This window comes from Macaca mulatta, chromosome 13 (assembly GCF_049350105.2).
Source record: "Macaca mulatta isolate MMU2019108-1 chromosome 13, T2T-MMU8v2.0, whole genome shotgun sequence".
Classification (NCBI taxonomy): Eukaryota; Metazoa; Chordata; class Mammalia; order Primates; family Cercopithecidae; genus Macaca; species Macaca mulatta.
Genome location: NC_133418.1, coordinates 271234 through 294560, shown reverse-complemented (window position 1 = coordinate 294560; position 23327 = coordinate 271234).

The following is a 23327-nucleotide window of genomic DNA, read 5'->3' as shown; positions in this document are numbered from 1 at the left end:
TTTAGACATTACAGCCATCAGGTTGAAGCTTAGTAATTGCATTAGGGAATTAAATGGAAGCATTTGAGCTTCTCGAGTTCTAATTCCACATCTTCGTATCCCCATCACCCCATACCCAGTGTCTAACACAGCTCTTGGTCTAGGAGTTTCTTGATAAATGCTTACTGAATTGAACTGGACTGAGCTTAACATTCCCACCCAGAGTTAGAAGCCAGTCCCTGAATAAATTGCATTTAGAATATGAGTTTGATGTTACTGTGGTAAGGGATATCCTACACGTCATAATTCCTAGTCAATATCGGGTATTTAGTCAAATAGACTCAAGTATAGAGAAGCATAGGCCCATCTGGCAAAAGGGCAAGGCACGCTGCTTTAGGTCCAGGTCCCCAATATCAACTATGAAAATAAAACGTCAACTCCAATGACAGCCCTGTCCTCAGCTGGTCACTGTTTATGCTAACAATTATAAACAGCTTGAACTTGCTGTCCTGAGAGGCAACACACCCTCCATTCTCTCTGCAGTGTAGCTGCCTTGGTGGATGGAACATGCCCCTCCTCCCTCCCTCTCCCTCTCCCTCCCTCCCCCCTCCTCTCTCCCTCCCTCTCCCCTCCTCTCTCCCTCCTTCCCCCCTCCTTCTTCCTATCTTCTCTCACCTTTCTCCCCCCACCTTCTCTCCTGGACAAGGGGCAGAAGAAAGGAGACCTCCGGAATCTTCTGCTTCATCCAAGCAGCTTGGGGGCAGCATCAACAGCTGCAATTTGGCTGCCCCAGCAGGTGCCTCAGGGCAGCCTATCTAATGGGAATCCTGGAATCATGTCTTTCCTTAATGTGTCCTAAAGGCTGGAGGACATGAAGTGAAACAATGCTCCATGCTCAGTCCTGTGATTTTGTGTAATTATTGGACTTACTTTGAAATTAAACTAAATGATACCCAAGGTAGAGCATGAAAAAAAAGAAAAAACAGGCTATGGTGTTTGAAAAACAAACAAAACCGTTTGGTTTGTTGGTTTGTTCTTAGACCTTCACAGGCTCCTAGGTCACACGTTTCAGTTTCTTAGCAAGTGGCATTCTCTGCAGAAGCTGTGTCAGTCTCTGTTTGATGATGTCAGCCACAGCAGAAAGAAGCACTCCGTAGGCCCCGTGCTCAGCACCTTGGCGTGAGCTCCTGCCATCTTCTGTTCATGCTCATCACAGCTCTGTGCAGTGGGCATCCTCCTGATCCCTGTGGGAGGATGGAGGATGGAGGCGGAAGGGTGAGTGATGGCAGGATCACATGAGGGGTCTCTCCCGAGGTAGGGAGGGGAACTGGCCCAGGACCTTAGTGCCCATCGCATCCTTCTTCCTCCTCCTCTGCCTCTCTGTGACCGTTTGACTCAGGCTGCAGGGACAGACATGAGTATGTGCAGAGCCTGTGTGCATCCCTGGGAATGTGTGCTCATATTGGCAGGGAGGGATGTGAGTGTGTACAGAGCGTGTGTGCACACCTTGGCGGTGTATGCCGGCGTTGGCAGGGACAGATGTGAGCGCGTATGGAATGTGTGTGCACACCTTGGGGATGTGTGCTGGCATTGGCAGGGACAGATGTGTACAGAGCGTGTGTGCACACCTCGGGGTGTATGCTGTCGTTGGCATGGACAGACGTGAGCGTGTACAGAGCGTGTGTGCACACCTGGGGGTGTGTGCTGGTGTTGATAGGGACAGATGTGTACAGAGCGTGTGTGCACACCTGGGGGTGTGTGCTTATGATGTTTTGTAACCGGCAAATACGTGACCTGTTGCATCGGGCGGCCCTGCGCCCATGCTGAGCCCGTCAGTGGCCCTCGGGTTGGGGTCTCCATCTGCCCAGACAGCACTCGAGTGGCTTGAGGTTTCAGATTCTTCCTCTACGGATACTTGGGCTTCCTCAGGACCAAACATCAGAACCAGCCAACTGCAAACTACAAGAACGTTCAAATGCATCTTCAGTAGGAAAAACAAAAGCAATTGGAAAAATTTTCCAACGTGACCCCGTGGTTAAGCCGTTAGATACTCCAGCCAACAGATTGAGTCACTTTAAAATTCACACCAATTAAAATGGTTGTGAGAGTTACAGAGCTTTACCGCTAAACCTTGAAATAATTGAAGCATTCTGCTCCACTTGCTTACAAACTAGAGTTGGGGATACCTTTCAGTCCAAAGTAGCAACCTTCTAAATCCAGCTTAGATGCGAGGCTCCCACTGACACAGGAAGAGACAGTGGCCCTTGATTATTCTCCTGTGTTCAGATACTGTGTCATTTCTTTTTTTTTTTTTTTTTTTTTTTTGTATCCTGATCATCACTTCTGCTTTTCCAATTCAAACTAAAGGGAGTTTAGTTCTGTTTTGGAGAAGCTGTGGTTAGTAGTTTCTTTTCATGGTTTGCTTAATCTCTTAAGTCTGGTGCTTACATTACCCAAATAGACTTTTCTTTAGTACGACAGTGCCATAACCCAGGGCTTCTCCCTCCATATCTGCTCCCCAGGAGGCTCCCTAGGAATGGGCGCTGGAGATCCAGCCCCTCTCCATGTGCCATTTTCTTTGAGTCCAAGGTAGGTTTGGCTCAGAGAAGAAAAGAGGCCTCCGGGTTAGGTGCCTCTGACTGCTTGCTTGTGAAATGTTTAATGACAAGGCGACTTCCAAACTAATTTACACATTGATAGTTGTAGCTTGAAGTATCACCGCAGTCATAAGAACAAGAAACACTCCCATAAAGTAGATAAGCAGAAAAAAGCCATAGAAGTTTAATAAAGCGCAAATAAAATGGTGTTGTAAGAATGTACAGTGGGAAATGCTCTCAGTCCAGCCAGATCCAGCTGTGGCGTCAGTCCAGCTGTGGTGTCCTCCTGTAAAAACATTCAGCCACATGTGGCCCTGATCGCAATCACTACTCTGAATTGTGATCCAGAATGTTCTTGGGGGCCGATGCTGGGACTGTTCCAGCAGTTCAATCTGATTGGGCGTCACGGTGGTGATGTGTTTAGCGCGGCCAGCTGGGCTGAGTGGTGGCCACCCGTGCACTCGCCACGTGCAGCCGTTATTCTGGTGATGGGGTTGCATGCGCCCCGGCTTGTCCACCTGGGCTATTAAAGTACTGGGAACCCAACCGCGGGCGGTGCCTCCCGATATGGGAGCTGTCTTTTTTATCCAGGGCCCTCTGGCGCTGCAGAACCCTGCTGCCAGTCTGAGCTCACAAGGAGGTACCGGAGGGCTCTGCTGGGGCATGGAGGTCCCTGAGCAGGTGGTCACTTATTGCTTGTGGAGTGGTCCATGGCCTGTGAGTTTATTCTCGGGGTTTGTGTGGGCGAGGTTAACCAGTTCACAGCTGGGCACTTACCCCTCACACAGGTGACACTAGTTAAAGTGGAATCTATATTAGCTCACACGGGAGTGTGGGAGGAGCTGGGAGGGTGGGGAGGCTTGGCCTTAGCACTAGATTCCCGGGCTCCTGACATTTCTGCGTCTTCCAGTTGAGGGGCCGTCAGAGCCGCTGTGGGTCCTGAAGACAGTGGGTGCCATATGGACCAGGGGATGCAGAAGCCTCTAGAGGCTGCGGGAGGCAAGGAGACGGTCGCTTCCCCAGAGCCAGCCCTGCCGCCACTTCGACGTTAGATGGTGGGACCTGTTTTGGACTCCAGCTTCCAGAAATGTGAGAAAATAAGTCAGAGTTTAGGGCGCTAAATTTGGGGTGATTTAGTGGAGAAATAGAAAACTAGCCCACAAATGTGCACGCATTGAAATGTGCTCTGTCCAGGTGTTCACAGTGGTGTGAGGGGGATGGCATCGGGGTTCTGGGAACTGTGCAGTTTTACTGAAGGAAGGGGGCTCGCCACGCCTTTCCTCATATAACTGAAGGTATGTATGCCTGCCACACTGCCCAGGAGACAGGGACTAGAATTCTGACTTTATTTCTTATGGGAACCAAGCCACAGTCAGAACACGGTGAGGGCCGAGACGAGCTTCCTACAGCCTGAACTGGGAAGAGGAATCGCAAGTAGTTTGTGTTTTTCTACACAGACCTGTCCTTTTCAGGTTTTGTTAAGTTTTGGAAAAAGGGAGAAGCCAGGCACACCTCAGCGAGGGACAGTGTTTCTGGAGGTGGTGCGGCTTCAGCCTGAACGTGGCCGTGTGGTTGGGAGGCTCAGAAACTGCCCTCCAAGGGCACTCATCTATTCCTTATTGCAGTAATACCTCGTTTACAGAAATCCACAGAAATTACAGTGCGGGAGGCTTCTGGTCTGGATGGGTTTGTGTGGACCGAGGTCACGGGGTGTTGTCCCAAGTGCTAATCCTGATCTGGCAGAGGCTCTGTTCCCAAATAATTATTCCACAGTTTCAGAGCCTATATCTGAGTGATAGTCTTTTAACTTTGTTGCATAAAAGGAAACAAAGTATGTCTTGAGGGTCTAAAAATCCATGTGGTAATCATGGCTTTAAACTCATACCTGGGGCTTTGGGATGGAGTGAAAACCACCGTCACCTGGCGTGGACGCTGCGTGGTATTTTTAGCATGGTGGTCTGCTCGTGCCTTGAACTCTATCTGCAGTGTGAGCAACAGCTGTGCATTTGAGAAATGTGGACAGGTCAGCTTGCTCCTCCAGGGGCCTGCAGGCATCCGGGTGAGGGGCCTGGGATGAGGCCACATCAGTGGGAAGGAGCTTGGTTGTGTCAGCAGATATGTCTGCCTCTACAGGCCCGCAAGCCAGCCAGAACCCAGTTTTCCTTTGGTCATCTAATGCCAGAAAAAACCTGTTTCTTAGAGATTCTCATAATTTATATTAATGAACCATTTGACCGTACCTAAAATGTTATAAATGCATGAGGCTTTACAACTTGGCAGATGTGTAACTCACATGTCGTTGTACCAAACTGTTGAAGATATTTGTTTCACTTGAAGGTTGTTAGCATTTTATGTGCAAAGCAAATGCCAGTAGCATTTTGAAGGAGTATTTTGGAATTTTAAGCACAGTGGGATAGTGCTGGGTCTCTGGGATACTGGTGAGGTGGACGTGACCTCAAGCTCTTGTAGCTTGCAAGCAGGATTGCTAAATTGTCACAACTGCAGTGCTGGAAAGTCAAAGTGGATTTCTGTAAATGAGGTATTAGTGCAATAAGGAACAGGTGAGTGCCCGTGGAGGGCAGTTTCTGAGCCTCCCAGACACCCCAGGAGGAAGCGGGGGACGGGGGCAGTTACCCACCAGAACCTGGACGGTGAAGCTGGGTTTGCTGGTGGCCCTGCTTGGCAGGTCATTACATGCAATAAGAAACAGGTGAGTGCCCTTGAGAGCGGTTTCTCGGCCCCCTTCAGAACCGCAAGTGGAAGACGCTCCAAGGTTGGGGGGTGGGGGTTCGGTTAATCCACAGGAGCCTGGATGGTGGAGCTGGGTTTGCTGGTGGTCCTGCGTGGCAGGTCATTACATGCAATAAGGAACAGGTGACTGCCCTTGAGGGCGGTTTCTCGGCCTGCTTCGGAACTGCAAGTGGAAGACGCCCCAAAGTGAGGGGGGGGCTAGTGGTCGGTTATCCAGTGGGGCCGGATTTGCTGGTGGCCGCTGCGTGGCAGGTCACGGCGTGGAGCGATGGGAGGGGAGTGGAGTGGGAATAGAGGATGCACCCTCCACAGCTACTGCTGGGAGTTGGCTCTGGTAGCAGAAGGGGCATAGATAGAGGGATTCCCATCAGGGGCAACACGACTGGGGTCCCACGTGTGGTGGATGCCGAGGTGTGGCTATATGTAATCTCAGTCTGCACAGCCGTCCTGGTGAGTGGGTTCAGTTACCTTCCCATCTCACATTTGAGAAATCTCGGGGGCTCACATCACAGCTAGGTGGGTTGGAACTAATGTCTCAGGCAGGACGTTGGCCCCAGAGCCCAGATCTTACCCGCCCGCGCTCTTTTCAGTCCACCAAGCTTGTAGAGAGGGTTGTGTGGTGGTGGGTGGCGGCTGAGAAACCAACACAGTAGAAGGCGGGGAGGAACTAAACCAGGCAGGAGACACAGGCAGTGCTTGGGAGGTCTGCACGGGGTGTGGGTGTGGGAGACACCTCTGGGCCAGTGAACCCCGTTCTGTGCTCCTGGCTTGCCCAACCTTGGCCCTCAGCCACATGCTGCGTGCTTTAGGTGAAATCTCAGTCCCTCGTGTGGTTCGGGCACCTTTTCTCCCTGGCTTTGCCTCTCTTTAAATCACGGAGTCTCAGTGGGGATGGCAGGGTGGTTGGTGGTCCATGGAATTTGCCCTCCACCTCCTCATCCTTGTCCTGTCCTGTCTGGCCTGTTACCTGAATCTGTGTCTCTTCAGAGCCTGCAAATGAGTGGAGGCCACAGCAGCCTCTCGCTGACCGACCTCTCAAACTCTCTTATTCATCAGAATAGTGTTAAATGCTGATTCCTAGGCACCCCCATTAGACTCTACGCCTGCCTAGCATGGGTACTTTGGGGAAGGTACAGAGGGTTGCTGGGCTGTTCCAGGGGGTAATTTGCATTGTTGAATGTCTATTGTGTTCCTTCTAGCACTCTACTTTCCACGCACACGTGGCATTAAACCTGGAAGACCCCTGGGTGCTGTGCTGGTGAGGAAGCCCCGGCTGGACGAGGGGCTGCTGGGGCTCGGACTTGATTCCCGGGCTGGGGGCTGGGGGCTGCGGGCTTATTCTCTTCAGTGGGTCTGCTGATGGGATGCCCTGAGAAGTCCTGCTGTGCACTCAGGGGAAGGTGCAGAGACAGGCTCAGAAAAGACAGACCATGGATTTAAAAATTCCTACTGGAAAATCTTTTATGAGCAAAGTAATTTGCATCTAACTGAAGACAATCATTGCTTGAATAATTGGTTTGTTTACAAAGTTGGTCCTATGAACAGATTAAAGTTTTCTTTCATGCCTTATCTATAATGTGAATAGGAGCTATTACCGCAATTTAAATTAGCTTTAAATTTCGTATCAGATTGCAGTCCAGATTACAAACGGCTGCTTGATAATCTAATTGATAAAATGGAGGAATTTAGTGCTTGGAACTCGGAGTGAAGGGAACAGAATTGCTTTGGTTTCTCAAGAGCGTGTTGACTGAGTGGTGACCTGGGGTGAAGAGAAGTGGCTAGAGTCATTACACTCGAGGAGATGATCTGCCCCCGCCTTTCTCAGCTGTCTTCTGGACGAAACAAAAGGGTGATAAATGGAAAAAATTCAGCACTGAGTTCGTGTATGCCCTGAGCTTCTCATCCGGTCATTAATGGGCTGTAGCTGTGAAGCCTCCATACAGGCACAAAGGAATTAGGCTAGAGTAAGGCGGCCGGCGACCTCTGGCATCTGGACCGTGTGCCATTTCCTAAAGCCCTTTTGGGTGAAATGACAGTCGCAATGTCGTTGTCCGGAGGAGTGTAATCTCACGTATGAGATGCAGATTTTAAACACCAAAGTCAGGAAGCTTGGTGGGAGTGGCTGTCTTCCAAGTGGTTTTCTGTGCTGCCATGGATGAGGCGTGGATGTGTCATCTGTAGGTGAGATCCACTGGTGAAGGGGATAAGCAAACCATGGAGGTGGGGGGGTGTGAAGCTGCATCTCTTCTGGCATCCCAAGGAAATACATTTTGTAAAACTTGTGAATTTGACCCTGACCCTAACCCTGAGTGTTGAAGTCTGGTGCAGTGTCTTGATCCCTCTTCTGCATTGAGAGTGAGTGACTGTAAATGACCGATTCCTCAGTGGTGAAAGTTCAAATGTAGCTTCCCTGAGGAAGCCAGACCTCCGTCACCCGTATCTCTATTGTAAACACTGCGGCCCCTACGCGGGTGGCTGCAAGTTTCCAGGCCTTCCTTGGAGAAGCAGCCGTGAGGTGCTTGATGATTTGATAATATCAGCCACCTTCTGTCTTCTGTCTAATCACGGTACAAATGATTCTCCTACAAGGAAATGGATCTGGTTTCTTCCCGATCATTGGAAGAAGCAGCCCGCCTAGGGACTCCACCGTCCTCTGCACTTTCACAGCGAAGCCTGTGTCTGTCTCCAAGGAGTGTCACGTGTGTCGTGGGAATTGCCTCCTTAATTCTTCCTGCTTTTGAGGGCTCCGGTAGCTCTGCCTGTTTCACCCGGGATGAGCAGCAGGTGGTCTCTGGCTGCTGTGGGACTAGGGCTTGGGGGTGCATCATCACATCCGGTGGCCTGTCCAGGTGGGCATCATTGTCTTTTGCCTGTTGCCTGAGGCAGCTGTGATGCCATGGGGGTCATGCTTGTCAGGGCCAACCCCGTTCTTCCCGTGTACACCTCTCCTGCTGGAGTGCCTTTCCTTATGATGACTTGTTGAATTAGCGTGGAGAATGCAGAGAGGCTCTGGGCCTCTCTCTCCCATTCTTACTCCCTGGAGCTGTGATGCCCGACAAGGGAGCCCATAGCCCAGAGGCTCCTTTAAGTTTAATTAGAATAAAGATTTGATTACATAGCTAAACACATTTGAAAAGAACTTCATAGATTAAATTCCAGATTCCACCCTTCAGGCCCAGTGGCCACGTTTCAGGGCTCAGCAGCTGTAGGTGGCTGTTATCTTTCTGTGTTGGCTAAGCAGATTGGGGCATTTCCAGTTCAGCAGGCAACTCTCTTGCATGGCTCTGCCTGTGGTGAGGGCACCTAGGCTGGAGAGCCTCGTGGGGATCCTTTAGGCCTCTGGCTGCAGCCAGGCTGCACGGTTCCTGTGCCTCGGGTCCTCTGCAGGCCCAGATGGATCCCACCACAGAGCCAGCACTGCTAGACTTGGGTACTGTGTGCAGACAGCAGAGGGTCACGTCCGGGCCTTGCAGGGGCTGGGGTGACTGGCCTCCTTGGCCAGGCTCCTGTCTCTGAGTCTTCAGGGGAAATGCATCCACCATCCACACCGTGCACCAGAGGAAAACTGCAGGCTTCTCTGGATGGTGAATTGAGATCATGCAGAGTGACTAGGTTTGGGCTCCTGACCAGCGTGGAACCTGATACCTTTAGGTGGAACCTGACATGCCTCCATGTGTACATGGCAAAGAGAATGCAGCATTGTCAGCTTGAATCCAGATGTGCTCCCGTTTTGAGGTGAAAGGTTCTGAGAGTATTGGCCATTGGTAATTGTGCTGCCGTGGAGGACTTTGAATGCACGCACTGGTTTGGGATAACTTTGATTTCCTGGTCCTGTATGTGGGCATCTCTGAATATCCCGGACTGGAGGAAGGCAGGGCAGATGGGAGGGTGACAAGAGGTGTCAGGTGTTTCCAGCTTTGGGGACTGATGCCATCAGATGGCCGAGATCAGGATGGTGGTGGCCAGGGACCAAAGCAGGGGTGCGTGGAAATGCCATGTTCCTCGGAGCATGGGGAGGACCTCTTGAACTCTATTCCTGGGCAGCAGTTCTTCCATTCTCAGGAATCTGTGCCATTGTAATTGAGTAGCAAATTCCGTAGTTGCTCTAATTACTTACTGTTAAGTCCCCATCCCAATTACCATAAATTAGCAACAGTGATAACAGTTTGCCTGGTCAAACCTTACCAAGAAAAACCAGTGGACCTAGTTTTAGTTGCCTCCAGTTCCCTCCAAATGAGATTCCTTAGCGGCTTGTGTCCCCACACTTGCTGCAGTTCCTCCTGGGCCTGGCAGGCACATTCCAGACATTCACATCTCAGCTCAGATGCAGGCGTGCACATTATTTATAGAAAATCGCACTGCGCTGTGATCGGCTTGAGCTGACGTTCTCTAGGTGGGAGGCGGAGGTTCAAAAGTTCTAATGGGATGAAATTAGATATACGAATTTTAAAAATTCACGTGTCATGAACTCTGTTCAGTGATTTTCTCTGAAATGAGAGACTATTTGCAGATGAGGCAGTCAGCCTGCAGCTCTCCTTAGATCTGTCCTAGACCTCGATGCCGTCCTTTGGCCTCTTCCTGGGTGTGGGGTGCTCTGCTTGAAGCAAAACCAAAGGAAAGAACGTCGTCTGCCTCACTGCTGCAGCCAGCTCAACGCGCACACCCACTGGGAGGGGGGTTTGATCACTTAACATTTTAAATGCATTTAACATTAAACCAGCAAGTCAGCCAGTGCTTTCTGTACGCAAGCTGCCTGGCTCATGGGAACCTGACACTTGACTTTTAGGAAGAGAGTACTTGCTTCTGTGGAGTGTCAATATTTGTCTCATTTCTTGAGACTCTGCTCAAAGTGATGAACGTGAGTAAATTAGGACCTTTTTTTGTAAATTGGGCCACAGAGCTCTCTAGGCACAGTCAGAGGAGTAAATGGCTGTGAAAGATGCCGCCTGATGTGAGCCATGGCCAGGCCCTTTGGAACCTGGGATCCCATCTCCAGCCTTTCAAAGGACACAGAGGAATATAAAATGCAGATGGGAGGGTTCATATTTTGGGCTTCTCTGTTCTTTTGAAATCAAAGTGCAAAGAAAAAGTTTTGCCTTGAGGTCTTAACCCATACTTGTTTTTCTCCAGAGGTTTTAAGATTTTCTTAACTGCTTTTTTCTTCCCCGATCCTTGGGGAACTTCTATCTTCATATCTTCTTAAAAGATATGGTTAAATTCAACACTGAAATTTAAAAACATGCTTTCATATTTTTCTTTAAACTGATATATCTGACATTGGTGAAGAACTAACTGGGAGTATTGGTTTATTTTTAATTTTTTGAGACAGTCTTGCTGTGTTGCCCAGGCTTGAATGCAGTAGTGTGATCTTGGCTCACTGCAGCCTCACCTCTTGGTTCACGCCATTCCCCTGCCTCAGCCTCCTGAGTAGCTGGGATTATAAGTGCCTGCCACCATGGCTGGTTCATTTTTGTATTAGTAGAGACGAGGTTTCAACATGTTGGCCAGAACTCCTGACCTCAGGTGATTCGCTCCCCTTGGTCTCTCAAAGTGCTGGGATTAGAGGCATGAGCCACCACACTCGGCCTGGGATATTCTTGATTGTAACTGTAATAGATTGCTTTAATAAAAAAGATATAGAACAACAACAACAACAACAAAACTGTCTGAAAAGTCCCGAAATTAAAGAGCTCACTTGGACAGGGATTTGGACACCAGTTGAATGGCCCAGCAAAAACCATAGTTACATGGGCCACTTGGCCTGTTAGATCCTTAGGGTACTTGAAATCGTGGGGATATTTGCATTTCTGCCTCTGGATATCGTGTTAGTATGAATTCGGCTAGTGTTTGAGGGCCAGGCTCAGATCCGGGAAAACAAGAGCCCCTGCCCTCACGGCACTTCTCTTCCGTGTGTGTGTGTGTGTGTGTGTGTGTGTGTGTGTGTTAGGAAAATAGAAAGCATAAGATATTTTTTTCAATGAGCTGGGAAGATGGAAAAACAAGCTTAAGATGTTTACTTGTTCAGAAGAAGGGAAGTGCAAGGAATACTCAGCTTTGCTGCTGCTGAAGGAGGCCCCTGGCCGAGGCTGTTTGAGAGGTGGAGTTTCTCTGAGAAAGGTGGTAAGAGGCAAATAGGATGCCCCATCTGGTTTGCCAGAGATGGGGAAAGTTAGTATCCCCAAAACAACCTCAGCATTCTGGCAAAGGCTTTGGAAAACCAGCTACGGTGTGGGACCTTGTTAGCCACTGGGTAGCAGGAAAACATTGCTGGTCCTGAGGACTATACTGTTCTTCCACTGATATAAAGAACTACCTGAGGCTGGGTAATAAGGAAAAAAAGGTTTAATCGGCATACAGTTCTGTGGGTTGTACAGGCTTCTACATCTGGGGAAACTTACAATCAGGGTGGAAGGTGAAGGGGAGGCAGGTATGTCTTCATATGGCTGGAAGGGGAGAGAGAGTGAAGGGGAAGGTGCCATGTACCTCCAAGCAACCAGATCTCAGGAGAACGATCATGAGGACAGCACTTGGGGGATTGTGCTAAACCATTAGAAACCACCCCCATGAGCCAATCACCTCCCACCAGGGCCCACCTCCAACACAGGGTTACAGTTCAGCATGAGATTTGGGTGGGGACACAGAGCCACACCATGTCGTGCTTCCCATTCTTCTGCACATGCTTTGCAAATGGTTCTGTCATTGGTTTTTGTTTCTGTTGATACATAATATATGTACATATTTTCAGAGTGCATGTGATATCTAGATTCATCCCTATATTGATGAAATCTGTGTACTTGGGATGTCTTTCACTTTAAATATTTTCTTTTCCTTATGCTGGTAATGTTCAAGTTATTCTCTCCTAGCTGTTTTGAAATACACAGTAGATGACCCACTGCCATCCCCCTGCTGATATATCAATAGTAGTTCTTGTGCTCCCATTAGGCTGTGTATTTGTGCCTGTTACTAGCCTCTGCCCATCCTGCTTATGAGTGGGCTCTGCTGGGCCCTGTTGACCACCTACTCTTGGTCTCCATGAGATCTGCTCTCAGCTCCTGCTTAAGAGTGAGAACATGCTCCGTTTCTTTGCTTGGCTGGTTTGTTTGACGTAATGTCCTCCAGCTCCATCCATACTGTCGCGGATGACAGGGCTCTCCGCTGTGTGGTGGAGTATTGCTCCTGTGTATGTTCAGGCCACGTTCCCTTCATCCCCTGTTGACGGGCACTCAGGTGATCCCGGACTTGGCTGCTGTGGATGGTGCTGCACTGAAGCTGAGAGCAGTCACTGGCTTTATACTCAGGGGACATGAGCCACTTTGATGTTCTCAAGCAGCCTATCCCCAAAGCCCTCCGTAAAATGCCGCATTCGTTTGTACCCACGGCTTCTTCCACTAGGATGAACAGCTGGGAAGGGGCTTTGAGTGAATGCTTGGGTTTCTGTCTTTAATTGGTACCCAGCTACACTGGCCAAGCAGGGGTCCCAGTGACCCTGGACACTACCTCACATAAGGTCCAAAGATGCAGTTAGGTTCTTTTTTTAACTTAAAAAAAAAATGCTTTTGACCTGGTTAAGCTATAGCATTATCAGTTAGAGTTTTTCTATATTGGAAACGTGTATATTTTATTTTCTAAGAAGGAAAGAAATCCTCTTAAATACTCTAACCACAGATTAAATCATGTCAAGGAAAGAGGTACTATTTTGGGGGAAAATTACCCCTTCATGTCAAAGATCAAGGAGATGACTTACATTGTTTAATTGAGTTAATTATGAAATCTTAAGTGGTTTTAAGAAGATGAGCTGTGGATGCTGCAAGACATGAGACTGATACTGATTTAATGTTAGTCAGCCCTGACAGAATGTGGCTAATATTTAAAGCTTGCTCCAGTATTGCTTGATAGATTGTAAGTTAATGTAAAGATCTGTTTGACGCTTTTATTTTACAAAATATTGAGAAAAAGTTTGACAGCCAAGGAACAGCCTTCAACCAATTTCTTCCTAATTTCTATCACCAGAAAATTTTGTCCTGTTAATTCCAGAATTTACTTTTGGAAAGTTCCCGTAAGGAGAGCAGAGGTATTGGTGGTTGAATGGTGACTTGAATTTAGGTGAAGATCGTTAAATATTTCATAGTCATGTTTGTCTTGGTGGTTTTAGCAATTTTATATTAAACTTAGAACTGCGAGTCAAACCAAATGTGTTCTTTTGCTTTTGTGATACTCCTTTGTATGACTATACTGGTAAAGAATGATAAAATGTGTATAGGGTATTTTTTTCTGTGTAGATATTAGGATTTTTAGGGGAACAAATTAATCATTCTTCTAATATACACTGTGTTGTGTGTTGGGTCCTTTGTATATTAGTTGAATCACTCTAATGAGGACCACTTGAAAGTCTGTTTCTATAGCAGATCTTTTATATGTTGACTTGTGTTATGCAAAATCCTTCATCCTCTAAGAAGACTAAGCAATGGGTTGGAGGAGAGATTTAATCACCCATTAGGTCTATTCCGAATGCTCAGAATTGAATGCAAGTACTAATTATGTTTTTGAAGTGAGGTGTGTGTGTGGTGGACTCCTTTTTAGGTCATGGGAGGGAGGTAAAGCAAAGATGAGATTTGCTGATGAACATTTGTGCACATGCTAGTGGGGAAGTCATATGACTTGACTGCACCTGCGTACTCTGATTTTGGTTTCGTTAGTGTCCATAGCCACAAGCCTCAGCCGCCTCTGGGACCCACCCTGAGGGGCTGTGGTGAGGGTTATTACAGAGTTGTGTGTCTTAGCGAATGACACAAACGGCCTTGTGGGCCTACTTTGGCTTTGTTTGAACCTCTAGATTGTTAAACTAAGTTTCACATTTTGAGGATTATAAATTGTGATTCTTGTCTAAGAAGAGGTTTCTGTTGTCTCTGAAGACAGGAGCCGCAATACAGAGGGTCCCTGGCTCCCAGTGGTTACATTTGTGATTTTTTTTTTCAACCTTGTGATGGTGTGAACTAGTCACACTCAGTGCAGTGTTCGGCCCGAGATGGGCTGCCTCTGGATGAACCCGTTGTAAGTTGAAACTATGATGTCAAATGCACTTTCTATTTAGGATATTTTCAGCTTACGCTGGGTTTATTGGAACAGTTTCATCCCATGGTAAGTCAGGGAGCATATGTGCTCATAAAAGTAAAGAGGATCTCATAGATACCATGAGATATAATGTCTCTGATGTTGTAGAGATACGATGAAAACAATCAAGTGGGATTTGGAAGCCTTGGAGGGACTCACAAGGGCAGCTCCTGGAATGCAAACGTGAGCGCCACTGGCTTCTGGATGTGACATCTGTGCCTTCTGCTTAGCCCAGTGGGTTATTGGCTGCTCCTGAGGGCAGAGAGGTCCAATGTTCCTGTGTTTAGGTGTTTGAGCTGCCTTAAGAGGCTAGGTCAATTCTCACTGGTGTCTTCAGGGCTTTAGGTCCTCTGAACAAGCAAGAGGAAGGGCGACTTTGTAGAGCTTTGGAAATCTCAACGGACTTCAGGGCCATCCCCCTTGGCAGGAGAGAACCCCACTGGAGGCGAGCAGGGTGCCCTGCGTGCCTGTGCTGGACCCAGGCATGTACGGACGTTGTGAGGGCCACAGGACACAGATCGGTCTTGGTTCACAACTGGTGTCGATGGCCACGCAGCATTTCTGCCAGGTACATGAGTGCGGGGACTTGGGTTTTGGGGTGTGCGTCCTGGTTGCCTAGTTGCTTGGAAGACCCCTATTCAGACCCCAGCCTGAGTCACCGTGACAGGCCTCCCGCTTCACATGCCACACGGAAGCCCTGGCATCGGTCACTGACGCCCACCAGCTGTCAGATGTGCGTGTGTATCTTCCCTGGTCTCGTGATGGGTCTTGTTTTGAGGTTATAGTAAACGTTCTTTACGAGGGGTTTTGGATTTTTTATGTTGTTTGCAAGGAGGCAGCAGGGAGTGCTTGAGCAGTGAGATCCCCTTCCCAACCAATGCAATTTCAGATCACAGCAGGTAATTAGGGCAGCTGAGCTGTGGGATCACCTTTCCAACCAATGAGAATTCGGATCACAGCAGGTAATTACGGCAGAGGGGCGGGTGGCAGAACCCTGAACTGTGGCTGTTTCTGGTGTCTTGCCCCGCGGACAGAGCGTGCTGGGGCCTCCGTGGTCCTCTGTGGGGTGGGTGGAGCACATGAGCTGGGTGCTGCTGGGCTGTGGCTGGCTCCCCGGCCCGGGGTTTATGCAGGACTGGTTCTTAAGACAACTTGGAACCCAGAAAGCAGCACGAGGAGAACGAATTTGTGCGTTTCGGGATCCTTGGTGCTTCCCAGTCTCAGATGATGTGCAGGCTCTGAGGGGTCTCGCCAGGAAGACTTGCACAGTCGGCCCCCAGGGTGGAGTGGGGCTGCAGCAGGTCTTGCAGGAGCTGGAAGTGGGGGTGAGTGTCTCGCAAGCGGGACCTTTCAAATGGGCCCAGCAGGATGCATCCGTTGAAATGGTGCCACCTAAAGCAGGGCTGCGGCCAGCAGGGCCTGAAAGGCTACAGCGGGCTCTGTTTCTGCTCTCTCTTGAAAGAGTTTCTGCATGGTTTTCCTTGGTTTTTGTCTGTTTGGAGGACGCTTCCCCCTTTCTTGGGCTTACCTAGCCTTCTGAGCTTCCTTGTTGAGTATGACAAAGCCCTGAGAAGGCATTTTTATCGCAAAATTATGTTATCCTGGTGGCTGGATAAATGACCTGCAAATGTGGGTGACTCAGTAGCTCTGAGTGTGTTCAATATGCAAGTCAGAGGTGGGAATGAAATGTTCAGGCAGGCATCAGAGGATCTGTTCTCTGCTTCACACTGGGGCCCTGGTTTGCTGACAGTCTTCACACTTGATCCAAAATGGGGATAATGAAGTCTCACGGATTCGGCTTCAGCTAAGAGCTGCCTCCAGTACAGTCTTGTGTGAGTAACAGTATATAGGTTTGGTGCAAAGGGCAGGCGTCAGTTGCTCTTATTTGTGGTGGTGCTTATGGTGGCTTTTCCGTAAGGAATGTGGACTTTATTAGCTTTGGCAAGGGAATCCTGAGTGATAAATTGGAAGAATGTTTCAGGAAATTCTGGAACCTGCAGTGAATCTGGAATCTGTATGAAATTGAGATTTGGATTCTCACAATTTCCTAATGCTACCCTGAAACCCAGCAGTGGACATAGTCGTAGAGCTTCAGTTGCGCTGCCCCAGTTCCACATTTTAAAAGGAACACGTTGCTTTCATCTAGAATGTTCTGAGCTCTGAGTGCTGCCGGCAGAGTGACCAGCTCTCTGCATCAGAGGGGAAGCCAGGGCTGCGTTCACGGTGTCGCGGCAGCCGGGAACTGACCCTGGACCTCAGGCACGTGTGATGCTGACCATTTTCTGTAAACTCCAAGGGTGTAGTGGTCTCCTTGGCGCTTTACAGTCTTCTGAAGCTTTTGATGTGTCTGCACTTTATAGATTTTTCAGAAGTAGACAGCTTTTTGCCATACCCTTGGGCTGAGTTTCGTCAGAGGCTGGTGTGTGGGAAGCACCACATCCACATTCTGACAGGGAAGACTCTGGTGCCCAACTGAGGTCAGAGTGGAAATTTGTTTTTCCTTCCCTCCAGTCTGGTCCAGCTGCTCCCTGCTTGGCTAGAAGAAAATCATGCTTATCCAAGTCGTAGGCAAACCCCCGAAGTCATACATTTGTCTTTTTTCTTTAATATGCCCCTTTAGTTTATATGGGACGATAGATAGAGAAGTGTCTTTTAGGGGAAAAATAATTTCTTTAATTACAAAGAACTTTTTGGATAAAAACTGCAATCAGGAGGCTATTTTGTAATAAGATCTAGTTAAATACTACAGTGGAAAGCTCCTTATATTTTATCTTAAACTTGGGCCTGGTGTGCATGGCCGCACGCTCGTACTCATGACGCCACGCTCAGCTGTGAACTACCGGCACAGTACATACTTTCTGGTTGCTTTTTTGAAAGTCTTATTGCTTGGCCTCTCCGACTCAAATGTTGAGTTACGTTGATTCTGTTCAGAATGTTCATCCCTCCGTCTAGGGTCCTGTCGTCCATCTCAGAGGAGGAGACCTGAGGATGAAATAGAGGCCAGAGGGCTGTGGGGCTGAGGGCGAGGGTGGAGCATGGGGCCGGAGGGGCATGGGGCCAAGGGTGGGGCAGCGGCCTGAGGGGTGCAGGGCTGAGGCCGGGGCAGTGGTAGGAGGGGTGTGGGGCTGTGAGCCAAGCTCCATGGTGGCCTCTATGAATTGGGAGACTCCAGGCAGGAATACAAGCTACTGACCCCTTGACTTCAGCCCTGGGACCCCTGACTTCCAGGGCTGAGAGGAGGTTTGCATTTGTGGTAATTTGTTGCAGCAGCAATAGGAAGTTAATGCATTGTATCTGTTCTTCACCTCCAAACCTTTGAAAAGTAACCCTGTTGTATCGGCCTTTTGTGTGCCCTAAATTCTAATGAGATGGTTTGTAGGAAATAATGGACACAAACGATGACAGAACAAAAAGTTGGACAGAAGCAGTGTCTTCTGTGGTTCTGTAGTTTGGGTCTATGAAGTTAGATTTCGGTCAAAGAGTGTGTGGTCTTGTTCAGCGTGTACCTGGAGTACTTGTTCAGAGCTCCTGGGGGAGTGGTCTTTAACACTGTTAGGATTAAAACTCAAAGCACATTAGGGCCAGATTTCCTGAGTCAGTGTTAGGAGACCTTTGAATAAGAGTTGGCGTGTAGAATCTGCCCACTTTACTAGTATGAAGCAGCAAAGTCTTTTTTTTTTTTTTTTTTTTTTGAAATGGAGTCTCGTTCTGTCTCCCAGACTGGAGTACAGTGGCGCGGCCTAGGCTCACTACAACCTCCACTGCCTGTGCTCAAGTGAGTCTCCTGCTTCAGCCTCCAAATTGCATGATTTATTTTCCTGTTTTATATACTTAGTATGTGAAAGCTCTGCAAACTTTATTAATACAAATGACATGCCAAAACTTATGAGAATCCAGCATTTTCCCATGCAAATTAGTAGTGATGTGGAATTCCTGGGCTGGTTTGGTTTTGTAAGACATGGGATGGATTCTTTGCCTAATTTCTGTGGAACTAACAATTGTTAATCACCCAGCACTCTTACCTCCCCCAACAGCTCAGGTGAGGGGGTTGTTACCCCCACTGTCGTGATGAGAGGCAGGAGACTGAGGCTTAGATGAGCAGGTGACACATTACTGTCCAGCTCCACCCACCCTGTAGTTTCCTGCCATGGCTCAGCTATCTTCCTGCAAGAAAGGAGAGACACCCTGGTGCTGGGTAGAATTCCTTGTGAACCCCTTTGCATCCTCCAGGGAGTTCTTGTTACGGTGGTGGCCCATGTGGGGAGGCCTCTGGCCCACTGAGAAAGTGACTCAAGTTGTAACATTACTGTCTCTCTGTCGGGCTGCTGTCGATTGGGTGATTTGTAAAGAGACATTTATTGCTCACAGCTCTGGAAGCTGGAAAGTCCAAGGTCAAGGCACCTGCACATCTGGTGTCCCAGGGCCTGTGGCTTACAGACGGCAGCATCTCACCGGGTCTTGCGTGGCAGCAGGCGTCTCGTCGGGACTCACATGGTGGAGGAACAGGAGGGCTCCTCCAGGCCTCCCAACAAGGACACCAACCCCAGTCCTGAGAGCAGGACCTCCCAAAGACCCCACCTCTTAATGTATCCCTTCGGAGATGGTTTCAGCATGAGGTTTTGGGGACATTCAGGCCAAAGCCATTGCTCTGCTGTGGTGTTAGGGCTGCATGGCGTCATTACTGCAGCAGAGCCACAGCCTTCTCATCTGCATTTGCTGCAGGAGGAAGACGCAGGTGCCTGTGCAAGTTGGGGTTCAGTGCAAGAAGTCGAGACCCTCTAGGAATCTTAGCAGGAGGAACTTAAGGCTTTGAGAACTGATACCTTAGGACTGTAGTTTTCTTCAGACTGTAAAAACCTTGGTGTGTGATAATACTGAACATTGCCTGAGCCCTGTGATCCTGTAAAACAGTGGTGGTTAAGACATTCCCCCTCCCCACAACGGCACCCCCACTTTTACTGCAAGAAGCCCCTTCCCATGTGGCTTAGGCTGCCTGGGGATGACCATTTACCGAGGACAAGGCCAGACACAGGCCTTCAAACCCCCCTTCTCAGCCTTATAAGTGATTAGCTAAACTGCCTGTTCCCACTAATCTATCACCTCCCACCTTGAAATGGTTCTTCGTGGTGCAGTTGTGCCTAGGCGGGTGGACTTGTCTTTGACTGTTGCCTTCCACAGAGGACGGTTAGGGTGGGCAGGAAAGAATTCTCTGCTACAGGTCTGCATTCCAGGCTGTTTCCAGAAGTGGGAATTCTGGTGCCCTGGAGTGTGGGAATGGATTTCTAGTGTCCCAGCTTCGGGTGGAGTTGAAATTGAGTGAGGCAACCCACCACAGTCATCTGGAGCCAGGAACTAGAGCCATTTTTAAAGTGGCAGTTTCTCCATAAGATTACCCACAAAATGCGCTCAGCACGTTTCTTTCTTTCTCATATGCATTTGGCCATCTAAAATGGGAATGGTTTTTTGAAGCATGGATGTAGTTTTAAATTTTGAGTATTGTAAACCTTAATGTAGCTTCTTAAAATGTTTGCCTGAGTATCTGGAGATTTACTAAACCTTTGGAGTGGTAATAATGAGTTGATCTATACGACTTTACTTTCATTGCATCATAGAAAGCACTCTAATTAAAACCTCTGCAGTTGGGCCAGCAGGCGATTGGCCAAAATAAATTCTGCTTTTTGGGTTTCTTTAAACAAACAAGGGAGTAGAGTGTAGGCTGAAGTGGCAAATTCATTTCAGAGCACGCCGGAGCCCTCAGTGATTGAGCAGCCTTCTCAGGTGAACATGTATCGAGCCGTGAGTCTTGGCAAGCCTGGCTACTGATGTGTGCACGTGACACCACAGAGCCACACCTAGGAAGATGTGGTTTCTGTAACAAGCTTTGGAAAACCGAAGTTCAACTTAATTATCCAACTTTGTTACAGAAAAAGCTTAGACCAGATGGCCAAAGACCTGATTGTTTCATGGTTGAGACATGGTTATAAAATTGCCCTTACTTGGTGCCAATCAGTGTTGGTCCACAGTGATACTCCTCCAACGTCACTGAATAGTTTGGAGACTGATATGAGACTGTGAAAATCTCCTTAAGGTGAAAAGGGCTCTGGGGCACCCGGGAATATCCGCACACCCGTGGCCATTCCCCTATAAGGTGGAAAGGACGGCTGGGTCACGCGGGAGCATCCGCACACCCGTGGCCGTCCTCTTTAAGATGGAAAGGGCTGGCCGGGCGCGGTAGCTCAAGCCTGTAATCCCAGCACTTTGGGAGGCCGAGACGGGCGGATCACGAGGTCAGGAGATCGAGACCATCCTGGTTAACATGGTGAAACCCCGTCTCTACTAAAAAAAAAAAAAAAAAAAAAAAAAAAAAAAAATACAAAAAACTAGCCGGGCGAGGAGGCGGACGCCTGTAGTCCCAGCTACTCGGGAGGCTGAGGCAGGAGAATGGCGTGAACCCGAGAGGAGGAGCTTGCAGTGAGCTGAGATCCGGCCACTGCACTCCAGCCTGGGTGACAGCGCGAGACTCCGTCTCAAAAAAAAAAAAAAAAAAAAAAAGATGGAAAGGGCTGCTGGGGTGCCCCGCAATATCTGCACACCCTCAGCCATTGTGGTTGTCCCCCTTTCTGCTCAGTCACCTCTGTGTTCCCGCATTCAGGCTTTAGGACACTCATGAACAGCTCGTCCCCTGGGCTGGTGAGGAAGGAGTGGGAGGTTGTTCTGAGGTTCTGTCACTGTCTGCCCTGTCATGAGCAGGGCAAGGCAGTGGCAGTGACCCTGGAGGAGTCTGGTCAGTGAGGGCTCTGGCAGGAAGTGCTGAGGCTTGAGGTGGCTCTGCCAGTCGTAACCCAATGTCTTCCCTCTTATTTCCACGATTCCTTCTAGTTCTGCACATTGCACTGCAGAGTCTCTGTGTGTCTATAAATACACATGAGTTACGATACAGGTGTCTCTTTCCCCTCTGTCTGGGGCTGGGCCCAGGGAGTGAAGTGCAAGACCCCCTTACTGCTGGATGCCCACCAGCACGAGGCACTGCCTGCCCTGCTAATGAATGCCTACAGCAAGTCCTGGAAGCCTCCTTCTGAGCACCTGGCCTGTTAACGGTGTATAGTCCCACCCTGAGCAGAGACTGGGGGGGCGGCGGCAGCACTGCCCCCATGGTGCATCCTTGGTGCATGGAGGAAAGTGTGTTCATGCTTAAAACACAGCCCATCCTCTCAAAAGCAGGGTGACAACCACATTTACTTCTGGAATCTTAAAAAAGGGCCCTTCTCTTTGAGAGAAGAACGTGCCATGTATGTGTGTACCTCCTTTGTTGTTTTTGAGACAGTTTCCCTCTGTCACCCAGGCTGGAGTGCGTGGTGCGATCTCACTGCAAGCTCCGCCTCCCGGGTTCATGCCATTCTCCAGCCTCAGCCTCCCGAGTAGCTGGGACTACAGGCACCCTACACCACGCCTGACTAATTGTTTGTATTTTTAGTAGAGACGGGGTTTCACCGTGTTAGCCAGGATGGTCTCGGTTTCCTGACCTCGTGATCTGCCCACCTCGGCCTCCCAAAGTGCTGAGATTATAGGTGTGAGCCACCGCGCCGGGCCGTATGTGTGTACCTCTTTACAAGTCTTGCCCAACCTTTGCATTGAAAAATTATGGAAAAACTTAAGGATGTAACTGACAAGAACTTTATAGGTTTCTCCAAGTAAAAATTTGGAAAAGTTAAGTGAACCCATAATGTGTTTTATTTCTATGAGTCCCACACTTGGATTTTTAAATGTGGGCAAAACATCTATATGTTCTTCAGCCTGATTTCCGTGGAATCGTGAATGAAACGTGCTGAAGTTGTCGTGCGGATTTTGTTATGTGGCGGTGACAAGTGGGGCTGGTCATTAAACAACTGGAGGGATCCCTGTCCTTTCTATGCTTCTTTTGGACACTAGGCACGTGCTTGGGTGTTTTCTGTGTGTGTGGACAAGATGAGAACAGAATTTCCAGATTCACACGGTGGTATCTTCTCCCTTTTCTGTTAAAACGTGTCTTCTGCTGCTTCTACATAGACCAAGTGTTTCTTTCTCTTGCCTGTCTACATAAACGCTGTTTAACAAAAACCGTATTGTAGACATGTGAAGCTGAATTCCGCATGATCAAGCAGATAGAGATGACTGAGGATACTGTTTTGGGGAAGGAAGGTTTAAAATGATTTTTAGCTTTTTCCCTGAAATAGGGAATACTTTTAACTTTTTCCTTGAGATAGGGAATAATGAAATGGGAAAATAATTAAATTTTCCCATGTAATTGTTAGATTATATTTAATTATTAGATTATTCATGTATTGCAAGGGAAAAAGGAACTAGATCACCCCATGTACCCAACTGAAAATTTAAAGGGTATGGGCGAATTCATTTGAACTCCTTTAATTTGTTTTTGTTTGTTTGTTTTTGACAGTCTCACTCTGTTTCTCAGGCTGGGTGCAGTAGTACAATGACAGCTCACTGCAACCCCAACGTTCTAGGCTCAAGTGATTCTCCTGCCTCAGCCTCCCCAACTGCTGGGATTTACAGGCGTTAACCACCACACACAGCTTATCACCTCTTGGAGACTAGCTTTGAGTTTGGGCATTCACTGAACTATATTTTGGTTAATTCTCAAAGTTTGTCACTGTTTATCTTTAATTTGCTGAAAATCTACATGTATTGTAAAATGCGTTACATTTCCTTAGCATTCACGGATTCCCTGTTAGTGGGGCAGAGACACAGAAGGGCAGAAGGCGTTCGGACATCATCAGGGTTGCAGTTGAGTGCTTGCCCCGAACACACTGGAGCTCTGGGCTCTGTGGCCCCACGGGGGTCCTCTGTCCACCGAGGGGGCCGGGTTACCTGGAAGGTCCCTCCAGCCTCTGC